Source organism: Chiloscyllium plagiosum, chromosome 30 (genome assembly GCF_004010195.1).
Source record: "Chiloscyllium plagiosum isolate BGI_BamShark_2017 chromosome 30, ASM401019v2, whole genome shotgun sequence".
Taxonomy (NCBI): domain Eukaryota; kingdom Metazoa; phylum Chordata; class Chondrichthyes; order Orectolobiformes; family Hemiscylliidae; genus Chiloscyllium; species Chiloscyllium plagiosum.
In genome coordinates, this window is record NC_057739.1 from 21,698,404 (window position 1) to 21,718,639 (window position 20,236).

The window sequence follows — 20,236 nt, forward strand, 5'->3', positions numbered from 1 at the left end:
CACTAAAATAATTTTTAAAGTTGAGTGAGATGTGCGACCAAGTCTAAAGTCCAGATCAATTCTCATCTATCCTCATTTGATAACCAACCATTCTTCGAATTCTGAACTGGAAGCATTGTAAATTGTACAATTTGAAAAGGAGATAGGAAAGAATAGATGGAAAATTATTGTTTCAGATGATGCTGAACTTCAGCCTGAAGAGATGGTTTCTGAACAAGAAGGTCCAAGTATGTCGTGTGGTCCAAGATCTGATTAGTACTGTACTTAGATATCTCATGCAAAGTGATTAATTGTCCCTTTTCCACCATCATCCTCATTTTTGGGTTGAGGCCTTGAACTTCCATTGGATTTGCCCACAAATATGTGGGAATGCTTCAGAACCATATTGTGCAGGGTAGCTCACCAGGAAACTATTACAGTCTTATAGTCTGCCATCAAATATGTTGGAAGAATTTCCAGGCTGAAAATTGATTTGCTTAGCCATTAGGAATGTACCTTCCATAGAACCAAGTCCTGGTGTGGCAATCAAACCTTCTAACCCAGACATAGGGACAAAGCTACTGGGTGCTGCTGAGGTGAACCGAGGGGCTGCAGGTGCTGCAAATTTGAGACAACAGCTTTCTCTCAACAGATGCTGTCAGACCTCCTCAGTTTCTCCAACAATTTCTGTTTTTGTCTCGGATTTGCAGCGCTTGCAGTTCTCCGGTTTGTTTTGGCAGTACCCAGAGGTGTCACATGAAGCATGCTGTACAATAAGCAGCAGGGAAACAGTAGTTTACTTGTACTACTTTCAGTCCAGTCCAGGGCATTTGTTCTGCCCTGGGTACGCTGCAGTGTTCCACTGAAACCCAATACAAGCTGGAGAAACTTATCCCATGTTCCATTTCGGCACTTTGCCGTCTTCTGAGTTAAACATTTAGTTCGTCAACTTCAAACAATAAACTCAGTCCTTCATTTTGATGACCTTATATGGGCTTGCTCCTTTTCACCCCTCTCCCACCATCACATTGAATGTCTGCATTTTTGTTTTTCATGGTTTTTCTTTCAGTTAGAAATTACCCTTATTCTGTTATTAGCACCTACTTGCATTCTGTGCCCTGTCTTTACATCTAGACCAGCTTTCTCTAGAATTTAGAACAATTAGAGGTGATCTCATCGAAGCCTCAAGATATTAGGAAAGGATAAAGGTAAACGATTCCCAGTTTACTGGATGGGGAATCTAGAATTAAAGGGCATAGTCTGAGAATTAGAGATGGGAGATGATAGGAAGCGCTTCTACGCACACAGGTTGAGATATGTTTGGAACACTGCTCCACAGATGGCAGTGAATTAATCATTAATTTTAAATCTGAGATAGGAAGAATTTTGTGAAGCAAATGCATTAGAGGATATGAGCCAAAGACAAGTATATGCAGTTAGATCATAGATCAGCCATGATCTCGTTAAATGGTGAAAATAGGCTCAATGGGCTGGATAATCTAACCCTGTTCCTATGTAATGCGTGTCACAAAAACTTGATTGAGTTGTTTTTGAAGAAGTAACAAAGAGGATTGATGAGGGGAGAGCGGTAGATGTGATCTATATGAACTTCATTACGGCATTTAACAAGGTTCCCCATGGGAGTCTGGTGAGCAAGGTTAGATCTCATGGAGTACAGGGAGAACTCGCCATTTGGATACAGAACTCGCTCAAAGGTAGAAGATAGAGGGTGGTGGTGGAGGGTTGTTTTTCAGACTGGAGGCCTGTGACCAGTGGAGTGCTACAAGGATCGGTGCTGGGTCCATTACTTTTCATCATTTATATAAATGATTTGGATGTGAGTATAAGAGGTATAGTTAGTAAGTCTGCAGATGACACTAAAATTGGAGGTGTAGTGGACAGCAAAGAAGGTTACCCTCAGATCTTGACCAGATGGCCAATGGGCTGAGAAGTGGCGTGTGGAGTTTAATTTAGATAAATGTGAGGTGCTGTATTTTGGGATAGCAAATCTTAACAGGATTTATACACTTATTGGTAAGGTCCTAGGGAGTATTGCTGAACAAAGAGACCTTGGAGTGCAGGTTCATAGCTCCTTGAAAGTGGAGTCACAGGTGGATAGGATAGTGAAGAAGGCTTAGTATGCTTTCTTTTATTGGTCAGAGTATTGAGTACAGGCGTTGGGAGGTCATGTTGCGACTGTACAGGACATTGGTTAAGCCACTTTTGGAATATTGCATGCAATTCTGATCTCCTTCCAATCGGAAAGATGTTGTGAAACTTGAAAGGATTTACAAGTATGTTGCCAGGGTTGGAGGATTTGAGCTATCAGAAGAGGTTGAATAGGCTAGATCTGTTTTCCCTGGAGCATCAGAGGCTGAGGGGTGACCTTCTAGAGGTTTATAAAATCATGAGGGATATGGATAGGATAAATGGGCAAAGTCTTTTCCCTGTGTTGGGGGAGTCCAGAACTAGATGGCATAGTTTTTGGGTGAGAGGGGAAAGATATAAAACTTCTTCACTCAGAGGGTGGTACATGTATGGAATGAGCTGCCAGTGGAAGTGGTGGAGGCTAGTACAATTGCAACATTTAAAAGGCATCTGGATGGATATATGAATAGGAAAGGATTGGAGGGCTATGGGCCAGGTGCTGGCAGGTGGGGCTAGATTGTTTTTTTTTTCAATATCTGGTCAGCATGGACGAGTTGGATCGAAAGGTCTGTTTCGTGCTGTACATCTCTATGACTTTGTGCAAAATCTAATTCTAATGCAAAGAAGTGTGAAGTCATTCATTATGGTAGGAAGAATACAGAAACGCAATATGAACTAAAGCGTATGCACGAACAGAGGAGTGTAGGTATCTATGTGCAAAAGTAACTGAAGTTGGTTAAGAGAATGATACATAAAGTGTAAGCATCCTGTTTTTATTAACAAAGGCATGGAGTACAAAAGTAAATGACTGTTGTTCAAGTTCTGTAGACGTCTGGTTTGGATCCATTAGAGAATAGCATCCAGTTCTGGGCACCGTACTAACAATTTTCGAAAGGTATTAAGAGTTCAGAAAAAATTTACTAAAATAGTTCAGAGAATGACGAACTTCAGTTCTATAGATAAATTCGACAGTTTGGACTATTTTCCTTGGAAAATAGAAAGCTCGGAGCAGATTTGGTCGAAATATTCAAAATTGTGGGGGAACTATACAGAGCATTTGGAGAGGAAATGTTTCCATTGGTACAAAAAAGTGTATATAAGGGCACAAATTTTAAAGTGCACGGTAAAAGAAACAATGGAAACATGAGAATTTTCTTTTCAGGTAGCGAATGAAATGCATTGCCTGTGTGCAATGGAGGCAGTTTCATTGTATCATTCACAAGGGAATTGGATTATTATCTGGAAAAAGGTACAGGACTAGGCAGCAAAATGGTACTAAATAAATTAGTTGTTTAGAAAGTCAGCACTAATACATTGGGCTGAATGGAATCATTCTGTCTAGTAACTATTCCATGATATTGCACCAGAATATTGATTCATGCCCCGAGATGTACTTGAGCTCATAATTTAGGTAAATACTTAGGTGCAATACTGAGATTGCTACATTTGTAGAGATATTCGGACAAAATTCAAAATCAATCAAAAGGAAACTAGAGTATAAAAGTATAAGTTCATTCTCCTTTGTCTATAAAGAAAGCTGAATTTTAGAATTTCCTTGGCCTAACCTATGGCCCAGTTCCTTTCGATTTGGCCACAGAGCAAAGCTATTGCTGCCCTTTGCAAAGTGAGCACGGTTAGTGGGTTAAATTAATCACTATCAGCTACTCCAGAGTTCAGCTGGATGGGTATCTGTGGTTGATCCTCCCAAAATCTGACATGATCCCAAACTCTCTCCCAACAACTCAAACATATATTTTTGTACCAAAGCCAACTTGCCCATTGCCCAGTATTTGTTGATGTAAAGTGGTTTACAATACATTTTTAATTTTAAAATTTCACTTCAAAATCTCTGTGTGGCCTCCTAGCATTTATAACTCCTTCCAGAACTGCCTCACTTTCCAACTCTGGCCTCCAGTTATTTGCACCATTGGTACCATACTTCAACCAACTAGGCCCTTTACTCAGGATTTCCTGCTTCAATCTCTGTTAGCTCTCCAATTCCCTTTTTCAGACTGTTTTCTTAATGCAACATTTAAACACACTTTTGGTCACTCCTAATATTTTTTACTTAATTGTACAGGTCTTGCCACTTTCTCCCACTACCATTTGAACATCATGAACCAGATGGATTATAATTTCTTGCTACTCAATGTCAGCAGAGCCATAGCTACCTTTTTTATGATGGCTAAGTGGTCCATGTTTTACCATGTTAATAGTGGTTATAAAGGGGAGAGAGTGGGCAAAATTGATTGTTTTCACTTGAACTTAAGGCTCAGATGTTCACAAAATTTCTAGGATAATGGATAGAATGGATAGTCAACATCTTTTTCCCAGGGTGCATGTCAATTACTAGGGGGCATTGATTTAAGGTGAAAGAAAGAAAGTTTAAAGGAGGTGTTGAGAGGCAGGTTTTGAGCACAGGGTTGTAAGTACGGTTGGTTCTGCTGTAACACAGTAGTTCCATTCTTGTGCAACCCTGAGTAATAAGAAAATCGCAAAATAGCGGCACCATTTAAACTAATGGGACTGAGATCACATTATAACCAATGCATGCTTTAAAAGTTTTCAGTCAAGAAACAGTGTTCCCAGAAGACTGGAGGTTGGCTAATGTGGTGCCACTGTTTTAGAAGGGTGGTAAGGACAAGTCAGGGAACTATAGACCAGTGAGCCTGACGTTGGCGGTGGGCACGTTATTGGAGGGAATCCCGAAGGACAGGATGTACATGTGTTTGGAAAGGCAAGGATTAATTAGGGATAGTCAACATGGCTTAGTGCATGGGAAATCATGTCTCACAAACTTGATTGAGTTTTTTGAAGAAGTAACAAAGGGGATTGATGAGGACAGAGCAGTGGACATGATCTATGTGGACTTCAGTAAAGCGTTCGACAAGGTTTCCCTAGGGAGACTGGTTAGCAGGGTTAGATCTCATGGAATACAGGGAGAACTAGCCATTTGGATACAGAACTGGCTCAAAGGTAGAAGAGGTGGATGGGGAGGGTTTTCAGACTGGAAGCCTGTGACCAGTGGAGTGCCAAAGGATCAGTGCTGGGACCACTACTTCTGGTCATTTATATAAATGATTTGGATATGAGCATAAAAGATAAGTTGGTAAGTTTGCAGATGACACTAAAATTGGAAGTGTAGTGGACAGCAAAGAAGGTTACCTCAGATTACAATAGGATCTTGATCAGATGGGCCAATGGGCTAAGAAATGGCAGATGGTGTTTAATTTAGATAAAAGCGAGGTGCTGCATTTTGGGAAAGCAAATCTTAGCAGGACTTATACACTTAATGGTAAGGTTCGAGGGAGTGTTGCTGAACAAAGAGACCTTGGAGTGCAGGTTCATAGCTCCTTTAAAGTGGAGTCACAGGTAGATAGGATAGTGAAGAAGGCGTTTGGTATGCTTTCCTTTATTGGTTCAGAGTATTGAGTACAGGCTTTGGGAGGTCATGTTGTAGCTGTACAGGACATCGGTTAGGCCACTTTTGGAATATTGCGTGTAATTTTGGTCTCCTTCCTATTGGAAGGATATTGTGAGACTTGAAAGGTTCAGAAAAGATTTACAAAGATTGGAGGATTTGAGATGTAGGGAGAGATTGAACAGAATGGGCTGTTTCCCTGGAGTGTCGGAGGCTGAGGGATGGCCTTAGAGGTTTATAAAATCATGAGGGGCATGGATAGGATAAGTGGACAAAGTCTTTTCCCTGGAGTGGGGGAATCCGGAACTAGGGCACAGGTTCAGTGTTAGAGGGGAAAGTTGTAAAAGAGACCTAAAGGCCAACTTTTTTACGCAGAGGGTAGTACATGTATGGGATGAGCTGCCAGAGGAAGTGGTGAAGGCTAGGAAACTTGCAACATTTAAAAGACATCTGGATGGGTGTATGAATAAGAAGATTTTGGAGTGATATGGGCCAGGTGCTGGCAGGTGGGACTAGATTGAGTTGGAATATCTGGTCAGCATGGACAGGTTGGACCGAAGGGTCTGTTTCCGTGCTGTACATCTCTGTGACTCTATGTTCCCAATTCATGAATCATGTTATAGCGAATGCACATTAACGAAATGTGTATTGTAGCAAAACAATCTGTACCTGGAATGCACTTCCAGAGGAGGTAGAAACATAAACAATAGCAACATTTAAAAGGCTTCTTGACAGATACATGAATAGGCACAGAATAGGGGGATAGGAGGAGGCAAGGAAGGCGTCATGTGTCAGCGCTGCCTTGGTCAGCCAAAAGGCCAGTTCCTGCCCTGTGCAGTTCTTTGTTCTAAATGCAAGTTTCTCTTGCCAAAGTTGAATAATAATTTTCTTCTGATATGTTCTGAGTAATGGGCAAAGAGCCAGATGATCAATTATCAAGCGCAGATAAAGGAATTGAAGAGGAACTGTGTATCTAATTAAACGACTGGGACTACTTTGGCTAACTTGATTAGTTAATGCATGAGAATGTTTTAAGAGAGTCGATCAACATTCAGCCAATGTGCTTCAAACTGCGAAGTAGTAATTAGTATGATTTACTGGCAAACTGACTATGCTTCGTTGATCCATCGGCATTTTTTGAGGAGATAACCCTAAATTCATAGTTACTTGAAAGATAATTCACTTGGATTTTCATAGTTTTTCAAATTTGCAACAATACCCCATTTCACCTTGCTTCTTCTGAGCCTACAGTAGCATCTATGATGAACAACAGGGCTTCGTCCTCTTTGTTGGAGTAATGTCTCTCTGATAAGAGCTGTCAGCATATGTGTAGTTTTAAGATGTATTAATGGCACGTGACGTTTCCCCAATGTTCATTAACTATACAGGTGTTGCCACTTTCTTCTGCTGCCAGTTGAACATTATGAACCAGATGAATCATAATTTTTGCTACTCAATGTCAGGAGAGCCAAAGCTACCTTTTCTCAGTTTCACATATCTTTGATTCCCTTACTGTCATCATTATACACAGTGCTTTATCTAAATGACGTTTTCCTCTTTAAACAAAAAAAGCTACAGATTGTTATAGAATTCTCCAAATAGTATAAAAAAGACAACAGACTCGATCTCCTGGAAAGTGAAGAATTCATAGCCAAGAGCAGATGCTGCTCGCACTTTCACAAGTTATGGGAACGTCGGGTTCCACAGGCTTCTGGAGGTGGAATCACAGGGGCCTGAGCATGGCCGCAAAGGCGGAAATTGTGCAACCAGTTGAAGCATTCCAGCTCCTCTGTAATATGAAACCCTTGACTACAGCGCACTTTAGGATATCCTAAGGCTGATAAACAAGTTTATATAAACCTCTACATATGATCTTGAGGAAATGTGAGAAGCTCATGCAAGAAGGCAGCACGCATTTCATAGCAGTCATCAATCACCCTGCTACTTTGTTTTTACAGCAAACCTTTCAGTATTGAGACCTTTGTCAGTTAAACATGTAGCATACCTTACAAAGAAAAATCAACATATTTGATGGATTTATTAAACTTAGTTTCTCAACTTGTGGGACTTTAATTTTGTGAAATTTGGGGCTTTAGGTGAGTCATCCACAACCACCTTAAATTAGTTACTATGTAATAATCTAAAACACTTTCTCATTGTCCAGGGAAATGGGGGTATGGTACATCATGCATATGTGTCTACAACTCATGCCTACCAGTTTTTGCAAATGCATTTTTGGATATGTTGACAACTTTTTTGCTTTCTTCCAAATGCATGAGATTAAATCCAAATTTATCTGAGATTAAAAAATTTTAACTGCTTGGCAACCTCATTTTAAACATAGTACAAGCAGAGAGAGATTTGGAAACCAAATGCAGTATTGTTTAGTGCAGTTGTTAACAAACAAATTGTATCACATAAAATAAGCTATTTTGAAAATTGGGTCTAAGTACTGTACTAATCTTCTCCAGTCTTTCTCATTTGAGGTGAACTGGCTGGGAACTATGGAAATTGTGCAGAGATCATGCAGCAAAATAATTCTCCTACCCTGGGAGTTTGACAAGAGTGTTGATGAAAGAGTGCAGAGAAAACGAAGTATATACTAAAGTTTAACCTTGTTTGTGGTCTTACGATTTTCATTACAGTTCTGTTCGTGACACCATGTTGGTCCATCCCACTTCTTAGACAAAACATTGATCAGTCTTTGTATCATTCATCCAGCAATAACAGGTTAGAATTACCTATAAAAGAAAACTAAGCTTGAATGACAGTCAAGGTTGTGCTTTGAAACCAAAGCCATTGACTGAGATTGCAAATTATATCTCAGTTGAATTCGTATATTGCTTATATGCCTATCAGGACATGGATTAGGCCATTGTACTTGGTCAGGGAAAAAACAACTTTCTTAAGGTTTTCCAAGATTTTATTGTTTTTTTTGTGGATAAAGACAGTTTCCATAAACTTTGCAACATGTAAGTCAAGTTTGAAAACTCACTTGTGATGATTTTCTTGGTGTTTAATGCTTGAACAAATTTTGTTAATTGAACTGCAGGAAGTTGAAGCTTAAAAATTCATCTGAGCAACAAATGTTGCGTTTTTGATATAGTTAAATTCTTTATTCTGTTTTTGTGAAGTTAGTGCTTTGAGGTTATTTGTTGGAAAATGCTTTGAATTGTACAAATTAAATGGATTTTGTATTTGGAAGGTTCTGTCCGCTTGCTAAAACCAATTTTTAAAAAGATTCATCCAAGTGCCTGGATTCTCGTAACTTTTAATTCATATTCTTGGTTTCTGCACGTATTTTTGTTTTGAACATTCTATATGACTTTGACACATTTTTCTGTTAATGTTATGTTCGAAATTTTGGGTATGAAGCAGGAGGGTGGTTTCAAGGAGAGTAGAACATATTGTTCTTAACTGCTAATTGCAATGTGCAAAGTGGGAAACTTAACAAAATTTTTTTTTAACCTTCAGCATGTTCCATTGGCCACCCTATTCTATGCTACGTGTGCTCAGTGTCCCTGGGTCAAAGTCCCGGAACTCCCTCCCTAATGATTTGTTGATTTATCCTATTACACATGGAGTGTAACAGTTCAAGAAGGCAGCTCACCATCACTTTCTCAAGAGGACCTGGAGATGGGCAACAGATGCTGGTCCATTCATTGATGGCCACATTCTATTAATTAAAAGAAAAAAATGCCACAGTTAAATTGTCTTTTCCCTAATTCTAAAGTTGACCTTCTTTTGGGATTAAATTATTAGGCTCAGGATAGAGTGAAACAAGTGAGCTGAAAGTTGGATTGTGATATGGATTTCACTCTAGGTCAGAAAATGTGGACTTGAGTCCTCCAGGTAACCTACTATTACCAGTTGTCGGGTGAGGCTCCCTAATTTATTGGGGATTCCAGATGGGCTATCCTAAATTGTCAAGTTCCTGGATGAGGAGGAATGAATTTTCCTTTTTTTTTCCCCATTTATCCACCCCATTAGTTGGTTACAATAAGGTTACTTTGAAAAGAATCCTTTTCCTTATGCCTCTCCTAGATGAAATGAAGTTATGTTTTAAAAGGTGCCAACTCATGTAAACTTTGGAGTTAAAAATAAAATATGAATTCAGAAAAAGATGATAACACTAACAGATCAGTCTATTGTTCATCCAGAGTAGATAGTGGAATGTGACGGCCTTTATACCTGGTGTACTGGTGGCACTAACGTTTGTAGTTGAGTGGCTGTTTCGAGATGCTTGGCTTTGCAAGTCAGTTGAAAGGCCTTTGACTTGTCTTGTTTTTGTTTTGATTGCAGTTTCACTTGTTTCCTAGTTTCAGAAAGAGAGAGACTTCCTTTTTATTTGTAGCACAAGCATGACTAATGGTTTCGTTAGCTGGGACTCCAACAGTATACGCCTTTGTCCATTAGCACAAACAGAACGTGATTGAAACTGGCTTTCAAACTCCTTCTTTCTGTATTCTTGAAAGCCAGTTTGAAAGGGGAAAACACTTCAACAATATTACCAGTATGGGACATAATCTGCAGTAGATTGCTTTTTTGCGAGGAACTGGGGAAGTCAGCTCCTCATTAGCTCTGTAGCCACAAGAAATGTCAATCCAATTTGTTCTGAAAGAGGACCCAGAATGCTAACTCTACTTTCTCTTCACAGCTGCTGCCAGTTTTTCCATCAGTTTCTGATTTTGTTTCTGATTTTCTGCATCTGCGGTTCTTCTGCTTTTTTTTTGTGTTAAGATGAACTTAGCACATTCTTTGTGTGACTTCCCAAAGTTCTTCTCCAGTCACTAAATTTACATCTGCAGTACGTCTTTTCAAAAATTGCATGTTGTCATTCAAAGTTTGATATGTTTCTAAGTACTTTGTGGTGTTCTGATCCATCATCATCGTCTTACTAAGATTAAATTATTTTTATTGCTTTTGGTGAAGAAATGTTGGGGACAATGTTCAGCTTTCACATGCATATAAATCTGGCATTAGCTGGTCGGCTGCCTGTTTACAGCCCAGATAATTTTCATTTCTGCTGACACCAATGGACAGGTATAATGAGTGACTGATTTGATGCCACTAATTTTGCACCCTCTCCAAAGGAGAATGTAACGTTCATTAAAATTCAAGCATCAGGTCATAAACATACTTTGAAAATGTTTCTTAATAGACCTCTGAGTTAATACAAATGAGCCAAGGGTGAACTCTGTGATTGCACATACTTAGGTCCAAAGATTCAAAAGTTGAGAAATAGAAGATTGTCCTTTAACTTATTTTAATTTAAAAAACTGTTTGTCAGAATGCTTTGAAATGAAGTGCAATTTGATAGCTGTTTGCAACGTTGCACATTTACTAAAGCAATGTTACAACAAGAAACGTAAATAAATATTGTTGCAACCAGATGAGGAGGGGTTGAATCTTTTTAACTATTATTGGTCTGTTTAGCAAACATTATGTATTTTTTAGTAGGTAACTATCACATTGCAATTAAAATGTACTTAATTAAAAACAAAAGAGTCAAACTACAAAGTTTTCCTGCTTTTTGAGAAATATAATAAAAATGTAACATCAAATACACAGACAAACCCAAGTGACAATTTTATAAAGAATGGGCAAGGGGAGATCTGGTACAGACAGAGGTAAAAGCAATTGACATTTAAGGTCTAAAAGTCTTTGGGTTGTGAGAATTATGAGTCCTGACTGTACGACAGTAAGATTTAGGAGCAGAATTTGACAACACAGCCAGCTGAATCAGCTCTGCCATTCGATTGTGGCTGATGTGTTTCTCACCTTCTCCCCCTAACTCTTGATCTCCTTGACAACAAAGAATCTATCTATCTCTGTCTTAAATACACTCAATGACTTGGTCCTCACAGCCTTCTGTGGCAATGAACTCCATAGAATTACCATCCTCTGGCTGAAGAAATTCCTCCTCTCTATTATAAAGGGTTGTCCTTTCACTCTGAGACTCATCCTCAGGTCCTAGTCTCTCCTATTAGTGGAAACATCTTATCCACGTCCACTCTATCCATGCTTCTCTGTATTCTGTAAGTTTTAAACAGACCCCCACTCAACTGAGTACAGAACCAGAGTCCTCAATCATCCTCATATGACATGCCCTTCATTCCCAGGATCATTCATGGAAACTTCCTCTAGACTCCCTCCAAGGCCAGCACATCATTCCTTTGTTATGGGACCTAATACTATTCACAAAATTCCAAATGCAGTCTGACCAGAGCTGTATACATCCTCTATAGTACATCTCTGCTCTTGTATTCTAGTAATCTTGAAATGAATGCTAACATTGCAATTGCCTTCCTAACTGCTGAATGAACTTGCATGTTAACCTGGAGAATCCTGAACTAGAACTCCCAAGTTCTTTTGTGCTTCAAATTTCCGAAACCCTTCTCCCAAACTGCATAGCCACACATTTTATTTGACCTGCCACTTCTTTGCCCATTCTCCTAGCCTGTTCAAGTACTGTTTACAACCTTTAGACTTCCTTAACACTAACTGTCCCTCCACCTATCTTTGTATCACCTGCAAATTTAGCAACAGTGCCCTCAGTTTCTTTGTCTAGATTGTTAGTTGTGGTCCCATCACTGACCCCTGATGAACCCCACTACTCTCAATATTCTAAAAAAAGACCTCTTTATTGCCACAATCTCTGCCTTTTTACCAGCAGCTAATGCTCTATCCGTGACCAAGCCTTGCCTCTTAGCTACCCTTGACGATTGTGCTATCTCTGCCCTATTTTACCATGCACTTACAAGTACTTCATGATATCATTCTGAATACTGAACTCTAAAATCTCACTAACAATTGAGGTCAGACTAACCGGCTTATAATTTCCTATCTTTTGCCTCCTTCCTGTCTGAAACATGAGTGTTACATTAGCCATTTTCCAGTTCTCTGGGACTCTGTCTGACTCTAGTGATTCCTTAAAGATAGCCATCAACATCCATACTATCTGCTCAGCTATCTCTTTCAGAACCCTGGCATATAGTCCACCTGGTTTGGGTGATTTAGCAGCCTTCGGACCTTTCAGTTTCCTGAGCACCACTTTAGTGATGGCCCTTGCACGAGTATCTGCCCCCGATTCTCTCAAAGTTCTGGTATGCTGTTGGTGTGTTCCACTGTGAAAACTGAGGCAAAGTACCTATTCCGTTCTCCTACCATTTCTTTATTTGCTATTTCTGCTTCTCCAGCCTCATTTTCCAGGAATCCAATATCCACTCTTGCCACTCTCATCTTTTAGATAGCTTAAAAAAAAATTTAGTCGTTTATATTACTAGCTAACTTATTCTCAAATTTCATCTTCTGTTGGTAATCAAATTTTTTTTGGAATTGTTTAGTTCCTCCTCATTTTAATCAAGATTACATTTAAACAATACCATTATGCTTTGTAATTAAGTACAAATGAGTAAGGAATATTGCTCGTTTTTATGGAATATGTGAGGTGCTGACAATCTCTGTTGAATATTAACAGGACACCTTCGTGAGGAAGTAGCGCATCTTGTACTGCCCAAGAACACTTTTTATAACGAAATATACGGAGTAGGGTCTGTATTTGTTTAGTAGCTTGTGTTTTTGAACGAAGCTTGTGATTGGCCTGCTAGATGGAGGTTGAATTCCAGACGGCTGAAAGCAATTGCGTGCTTATGCATTGGAACTAAGTGCGAGTGTTGAAAAGCAGCACAGGATTGATGATTTTCAAGTAACCTTTTTGAATCACAATTTTTTTTTAAATGAAAAGATCGAAGTTTGAACCAATCGGTAATCATTTTGGTGCTTCAACATAGAAAGACGTATCGTTTCAAGAGTAGGCCATTAATCTTAGAAACACGTCAACAAAGATTTTTTTTCTCTCTGGCTGAGGAACATAATAACCGTGAGTAATCTCTGGTTTACTACATTTGCAGTTTATTCACGAGTAAATTCATCAGCTATTTCTCATGAGTTAAATTATGAAGAAGCCGTTGGAAATCATGTTTGTCACGCTGGCGTCGCTTGAATTTGTAGACAGATGCTTAGTGATGGCCTCAAATTTAAACGAGTACTAGACATTGAGAAAAGTCGGTTAACTTAAAGAATTTGGTTGTCTTTGGACTAACATTTACCCCAATTTTAACTATGCTGCAGCTTACTTCCATGATTGGCAGTACTTTGCAAAAAAAAAACGCTATTCGAATTTTCTGACAGTTGCCATTCTCACAGTTACAGCAGGTAACTGTGACAACCTGCAAGTGGCATTCGCGTTGTCAAGTGAAACTAGGAAAATATTCCCAGATGAAAATTTATGAGCGTAGAATATGAACGTAGTGCCCCATTTCCCCCTCCCCCATTCTTTCATCGAAACGCATTAGCTGTGAAAAGTAATGATTCTAACCAAAAAGATACATCAGGCAACGGCAACTTTAGACAACAAACATGAACTGAGTTTTCAGAGCAACTTTTGCCTCGTGTTATTGTATTTTCTAAGATTGCGAAAAAAAATTCGTTTGACAAAATAGAGGTTGGAGTTAATATTTCACTGATGCTGTTACGAAAGGTTTTAAAACGTAAAAGATGTGGAGAACTCTTATGAACACGAATATTTTGGAATGGAACAATGGAATATATTGCGTGCAGTTTCTATAGTTTGCAGAAATGTCATTTGTTTGCAATTTGTTAATTTCAAGTTTAACTAAATTAATATTGTTATGCATCATGGAAACATGACAGTTGTGTGCTGACTTAAGTCGTAAGCTGTGACTATCCTCCTCATATTCTTTTAATTTTTGTTTTCCCTTTATTCATAGTAGTTCATGTTTACCACTCCAATGCCTCTTCTTCAAAATAAAATGCATCAGACTTTTTCTGGAATTCTTGAAATTTAATGTTTCAGAAACAAAAATTAGTTCCTAATGTTGACTTTATCGAGAGATTTATATAATTGTTTTAACCATCACCTTCAGTAATGTTCAGATATAAATGCAAAAGCTATTCTTCACTGTCTTTATGGAATTTTGTGTAAATTAGTCCTGCCATGTTTTGGAAATTTTTCAAAATGAATACCTTGAGGAAACAATGATGCAAACACTGACTGTGCTTTATAAAGAGATTTGTCGTTGAATAATTCTGAATTAAAATTTTAAATAGTCTGAACTTCCAATTTATAATAGCTTTAAACTGACTTGAAATGGTCACACAGAATTGTGTACTGGTGCACAGGAACAGTAGCCATAAAAAGTAGATACAGATTTTAAAAAGCTTATTCGACAGTAATAAGAACCTACTGTAATAAACAAGTGAGGTTATTTAGGTACCCACCCAATAAATAGACTGCATTTTCTAAATAGTGAGAAACTAGAACATTGGAAGTTCAGAGAGACTTTGGTATCTATATACATTGCCATTGACATGTTTCAAACAGGTACAAAAAATGAAATGTCTATGAGAGTGTTTTATATCTCAAGATGTTAGAGGTATCACACATTTTATAGAGGATCTAATGGGCTTATAGAATTCGTAATGTTAATGGGTGTTTATTTTCCCAAGAGCTGTAAATTTTGCAGGTAAGGAGAACATGTGCTGCTTATTCCTAATTGCTTTTTGGAGGTGGTATTATACCATCTTGTCAAATCTCTACAGTCCATCTGATAGGTACACAATAGCACTCTTCGTGCATTTAGGATTTTGACTGAAGGAATGATAGTTCCAAGAAAAAATGTTATGTGGTTTGGAGGGACACACTAAAATATTAGTGTTCCTGTGAGTCTGCTGTTATCATCTTTCTAGGTGGCAGAAATTGTTGGTTTGGAAGGTGTTGTCAAAGGATGCTTGTTAAATTGCAGCAGTGATCTTGTATATGGTGCACCACACTCCCACAGTGTCAACAGAGAGGGAATGCATGCTGAAGTTGGTGGATGGGTTGCCAACCAGATCAAGTACTTTGTCTTTGATTGTACTGAGGGTTTTGAGTTTTTGCAGTCCCACACAGCCAGATAAATGGAGAATATTGCATTATACTCCTGATTTGTAGCTTGTAAATGGTGGACAGTTTTTGATAAATTATGCAATAAGTTATTTGCAGAATTTAAAGCCTGCACTTGTAGCCACATTATTTATTTTAGTTGACACTTGGTCAAATCCTGCCTTGTTGTAAAAAGGCATTCACTCTCACCTCATTTCTTGATTTGATTGGAGATTTCCTGTTACTAAAGGGAACAGTTGGTGGGGATGGAGAAAAATAATTTTTGCCAGTCATGGAATGGAGGATTGTCAGCACTCATCCAAGACTGTTGGTGAAATCAAACTCAAGATGCTTTCTTTGAGGGTAGAGTGTAATGACTAGATAATAATGTATGTAGTACTGCCAGTATCTCATTACTGAGGCATGTAATCCATCAATTAGGCTCAGTCACCAGCTCAACTGTTGCTATCCTGACAGATTCCCCTCTTCTCTCCAAATAAAACCTTCAAAGATGAATAAACAATACTTGAACAGAAAATCAAAGATTTTTTCATGTTCTACATCTGTTTATTATACAACTTTCTAAAATCCCAATTTCTTATTAAAAAAATAGTTTAACCACAAAATGGGCCAAACAAAATGTTTTTCTTGATGTTCTTTTAATTCATTCCACCAGGTTCCCCCTCTTTGAGGACTTTCTGTAATTTATTTGATTGCATGTTGTTTCTTTGACAAATGGTGATTTGTTTCTTTTCACTTTAGTTTTGGAAATCTCTTTTCTTTCTAGCATTCCTTTTTATACAGGTACCAGTGTACAAACTACATCGTTTTATTTCCTTTTATTTTTGGACTGTGGACTGAAAACAGGAGGCAGTTGCTTTAAGCCAAGGAGACTGTACAAAGAGATGGCTGCAGTTTTTAAAATCCTGTTTACTGGGTAGATTTGTGTATTTTATACAATGTTGCAGTAGTTTGGAACATGGAAAGCAGAAGAAGTTGCCACGGAGCTGAAGAATTCTGATCTAAGGGAAATTGCTCTGACCGCATTTTGATTATTTCTGATGAGGTGATCATCACTGTGAGAAGCTAGTGTTGCAGAAAATTGCAGACTTTTATGATGCTTTTTCTTTGTAGACTGTCTCTTTGTGGAGGAACTGGAAAGTTCCAGAACCAGCTACCTGTCTTCCACTCACTTTTCTCAACAAATGCCCTATTGAAGGAGAAATAAAACTCCCTTAAAGAACAGTGCGAGGATGAATTTTCAACCAATAACTGAAAATCAGCATTGATGTGCACCAACCTGTATCAACAGCAAAGAAGCTTTCTTTTTTTTTAAAAAAAGGCAAACTCATCATATTCTGCGTCCAGATGGGTGCCATTGAACTGTGTTCCTCTGGTTTGTGTGTTTTTTTCTGTTTTCCACGCTTGATGTTAATGTCTTTCTGTCCCTCATACATGTGTGAGGGGGAATGTTTAAGAAAGAATAAAGTTTTTGATCTACATGTCAGTAATTCCAATTTACTAAATGCCATTGCTCAAAAACACTTTGTTTGTAATAAGAAGTTACTTTCTTCAATACAGAAAGCTGAGAGCTTTCTTTTAACCTTAGGTAAATTGGGAATTTTAAATAAGTAGTTTTTTTTCATGTTGATTACCCTGGGAACATTGGGCCTCGATTTCTACTAAACTGAGATGTGACACTAGCATTTGTCCATGCACACCTTTTGTCAAATGTACGTTGTTGCAAAGCGAATGGTTATCCACCTCACACTCTATGGGCAATTCTTTCTAAAATTGTCCTTCTGTAAGATTTCCTTCAGAATTTTGAACACATACACCTGCATGTTTATTACTTCCACTGGTACCAGTGTATTATCAGATAAGGTATTTTGAACTACTTGTTTTATTTTCTTGGCTTCCCAGGCTAACAAACATGTATTTTCCTTTCTCACCATGAATGTGATGAACCTTGCCGTAGTAGAATATCTGGAAGATTGGCAGCATTGCTAAAAAGGGCTAGCTTCATATCTTGTGGGTCACCCAAGGTTGGGAAATGGAGTGTGTATGTTTGCAAATTTAACTTACTATTTTTACTTGCTCTCAGACTTTCCCAACAACAGTGCATTCATCATAATACTGTGTTCTAATTGCATCATAACTGGCATCAGGTCCAATCAGAGAATGTAACCAGTTTAACTTTCAGTCACATTTCTTAACTCATCTATTTTTACATCCAGGGAAGAAACAATCCTTGAATAACCCAATTGATCGGGGTGCGATTAACACTTTCCTAGCAAGACTGATTACCCAAAGTCATTCCTGATGCATCCTGCTTAACATCAGAGCCTCTATATTTAAAGGCACCCAACATCAGGCTTCCAGGCTTAAATTAAAATTATCTATCATGTATCATTCAAATTCAATAGCATCTCTCCTTCAGTGTATATCATAAGGAGGCCTTTCAGCTTGTCTTTCTGACATGATTTTTCTGGGCCTGCTTTAAAATGAGTATAGTTTACTTTCAGCAAGACTGACCCAGCTGAGAAAAACTGTACCCTCACTGTTAAAAATCGCAGAACACCAGGTTATAGTCCAGCAGGTTATTTGGAAGCATTAGCTTTCTGAGCGCTGCTCCTTCATCAGGTGGTTGTAGAGTATAAGATCGTAAGACACAGAATTTATGGCAAAAGTTTACAGTGTGATGTAACTGAAATTATATATTGGAAAATACCTATGTTTGTTAATAAGTCTCTCACCTTTTAGAATGACCATGTTGGTTTCAGTTCTTTCATAGAGCCATAGAGACGTACAGCATGGAAACAGACCCTTCGGTCCAACCCGTCCATGCCGACCAGATATCCAACCCAATCTAGTCCCACCTGCCAGCACCCGGCCCATATCCCTCCAAACCTTTTCTATTCATATACCCATCCAAATGCCTCTTAAATTGTGCAATTGTACTAGCCTCCACCACTTCCTCTGGCAGCTCATTCCATACTAGTACCACCCTCTGTGTGAAAAAGTTGCCCCTTGGGTGTCTCTCATATCTTTCCCCTCTCACCCTAAACATATGCCCTCTAGTTCTGGACTCCCTGAACCCAGGGAAAAGACTTTTGTCTATTTACCTTATCCATGCCCCTCATAATTTTGGAAACCTGTATAAGGTCACCCCTCACCCTCCAATGCTCCAGGGAAAACAGCCCCAGCCTGTTCAGCCTCTCCCTCTAGCTCAAATCCTCCAACCCTGGCAACATCCTTGTAAATCCTTTCTGAACCCTTTCAAGTTTCACAACATCCTTTGGATAGGAAGGAGACCAGAATTGCACGCAATATTCCAACAGTGGCCAAACCAATGTCCTGTACAGCCGCAACATGACCTCCCAATTCCTGTACTCAATACTCTGACCAATAAAGGCAAGCATACCTGACGCCTTCTTCAATATCCTATCTACCTGTGACTCCACTTTCAAGGAGCATTGAACCTGCACTCCAAGGTTCCTTTGTTCAGCAACATTCCCTTGGACCTTACCATTAAATGTCAAAGTCCTGCTAAATTTGCTTTCCCAAAATGCAGCACCTCGCATTTATCTGAATTAAACTCCATCTGCCACTTCTCAGCCCATTGGCCCATCTGGTCCAGATCCTGTTGTAATCTGTGGTAACTCTCTTCACTGTCCAATACACCTCCAATTTTGGTGTCATCTGCAAACTTACTAACTATACCTCTTATGCTCGCATCCAAATCATTTACGTAAATGACAAGAAGTAGAGGACCCAGCACCGATCCTTGTGGCACTCTACTGGTTACAGGCCTCCAGTCTGAAAAACAACCCTCTACCACCACCCTCTGTCTTCTACCTTTGAGCCAGTTCTGTATTCAAATGGCTAGTTCTCCCTGTATTCTGTGAGATCTAATCAGTCTCCCATGGGGAACCGTGTTGAGCGCCTTACTGAAGTCCATATAGATCACATCTACCGCTCTGCCCTCATCAATCTTCTTTGTTACTTTTTCAAAAAACTCAATCAAGTTTGTCAGACATGATTTCCCATATGAAAATCACAAAACGTTTTTAAAAGTTACATTCTCAAGTGAACTTTTACAATCTGTGTCATGTCGGCCCAGATAATGCATTTAAGGTGTGAGGTGCCCTGTATGAGACTCTGTGCCACAATGGTCAGACTGATTCTAATCTAAAAAAATAGATTTACAGAATCCTACATGGGTTCATGCAGTTTTTGAGCAAAGTAAAATGTAATTCTGCAAGTACAAATTCGCCCCACAAACGTATGTGTATGTGTGCATGTGGGTGTGTGTGTTTGGGTGGGGTTGGGAGGTGGTGGTTGCTGTCAGGGTTTGAGTGTCTGTGAGTGTGTATGTGTGTCAGTGTGAGTGTAAAGGGTTATAAGTCTGAGAGGGTATGAGAGAGAGTCTGCTTGAGTGTATGGGTCTGTAGGCGTGTCTGTGTGTTGTCTGCATCTGTGTGTGTAGTGCAATGGGGTCACCTGTAGTGTGACATGAACCCATGGTCCCGGTTGAGGCCATTCCAATGGGTATTGAACTTGGCTATCGGCCACTTTTCGTTGTTGCCCATCCCAAAGTCTGCCATGGAGTATGGTCACCCGAAGGGCCGAGGTCAAATGTCCCCTCTCACTGCATCAGTCAACCCCATTAAATACATTTACTTAATTTCCATAGCTTCCCTTCTATATCATCATTGTTAGGTGGTTTCAAAAATTCTTGC

At 39.0% G+C, this 20,236-nt stretch overlaps 1 protein-coding gene across 9 annotated transcripts in view; it reads left to right on the plus strand.

The window, feature by feature from the left end:
• rgs3a (regulator of G protein signaling 3a) overlaps positions 1-20,236 on the plus strand; it is a 298,899-nt gene that overhangs the window by 15,840 nt on the left and 262,823 nt on the right. For 2 of the 9 annotated variants that reach the window (XM_043720039.1, XM_043720038.1), the window contains exon 1: positions 13,132-13,430. The exons of 1 other annotated variant lie outside the window; for it this stretch is intronic. The gene's annotated coding sequence lies outside the window, so the exon portion shown is untranslated. Of the gene's footprint in view, positions 1-13,131; positions 13,431-20,236 lie in introns of those variants that run through there. 6 more of the 9 variants (XM_043720036.1, XM_043720034.1, XM_043720040.1 and 3 more) reach the window with 5 other exon arrangements.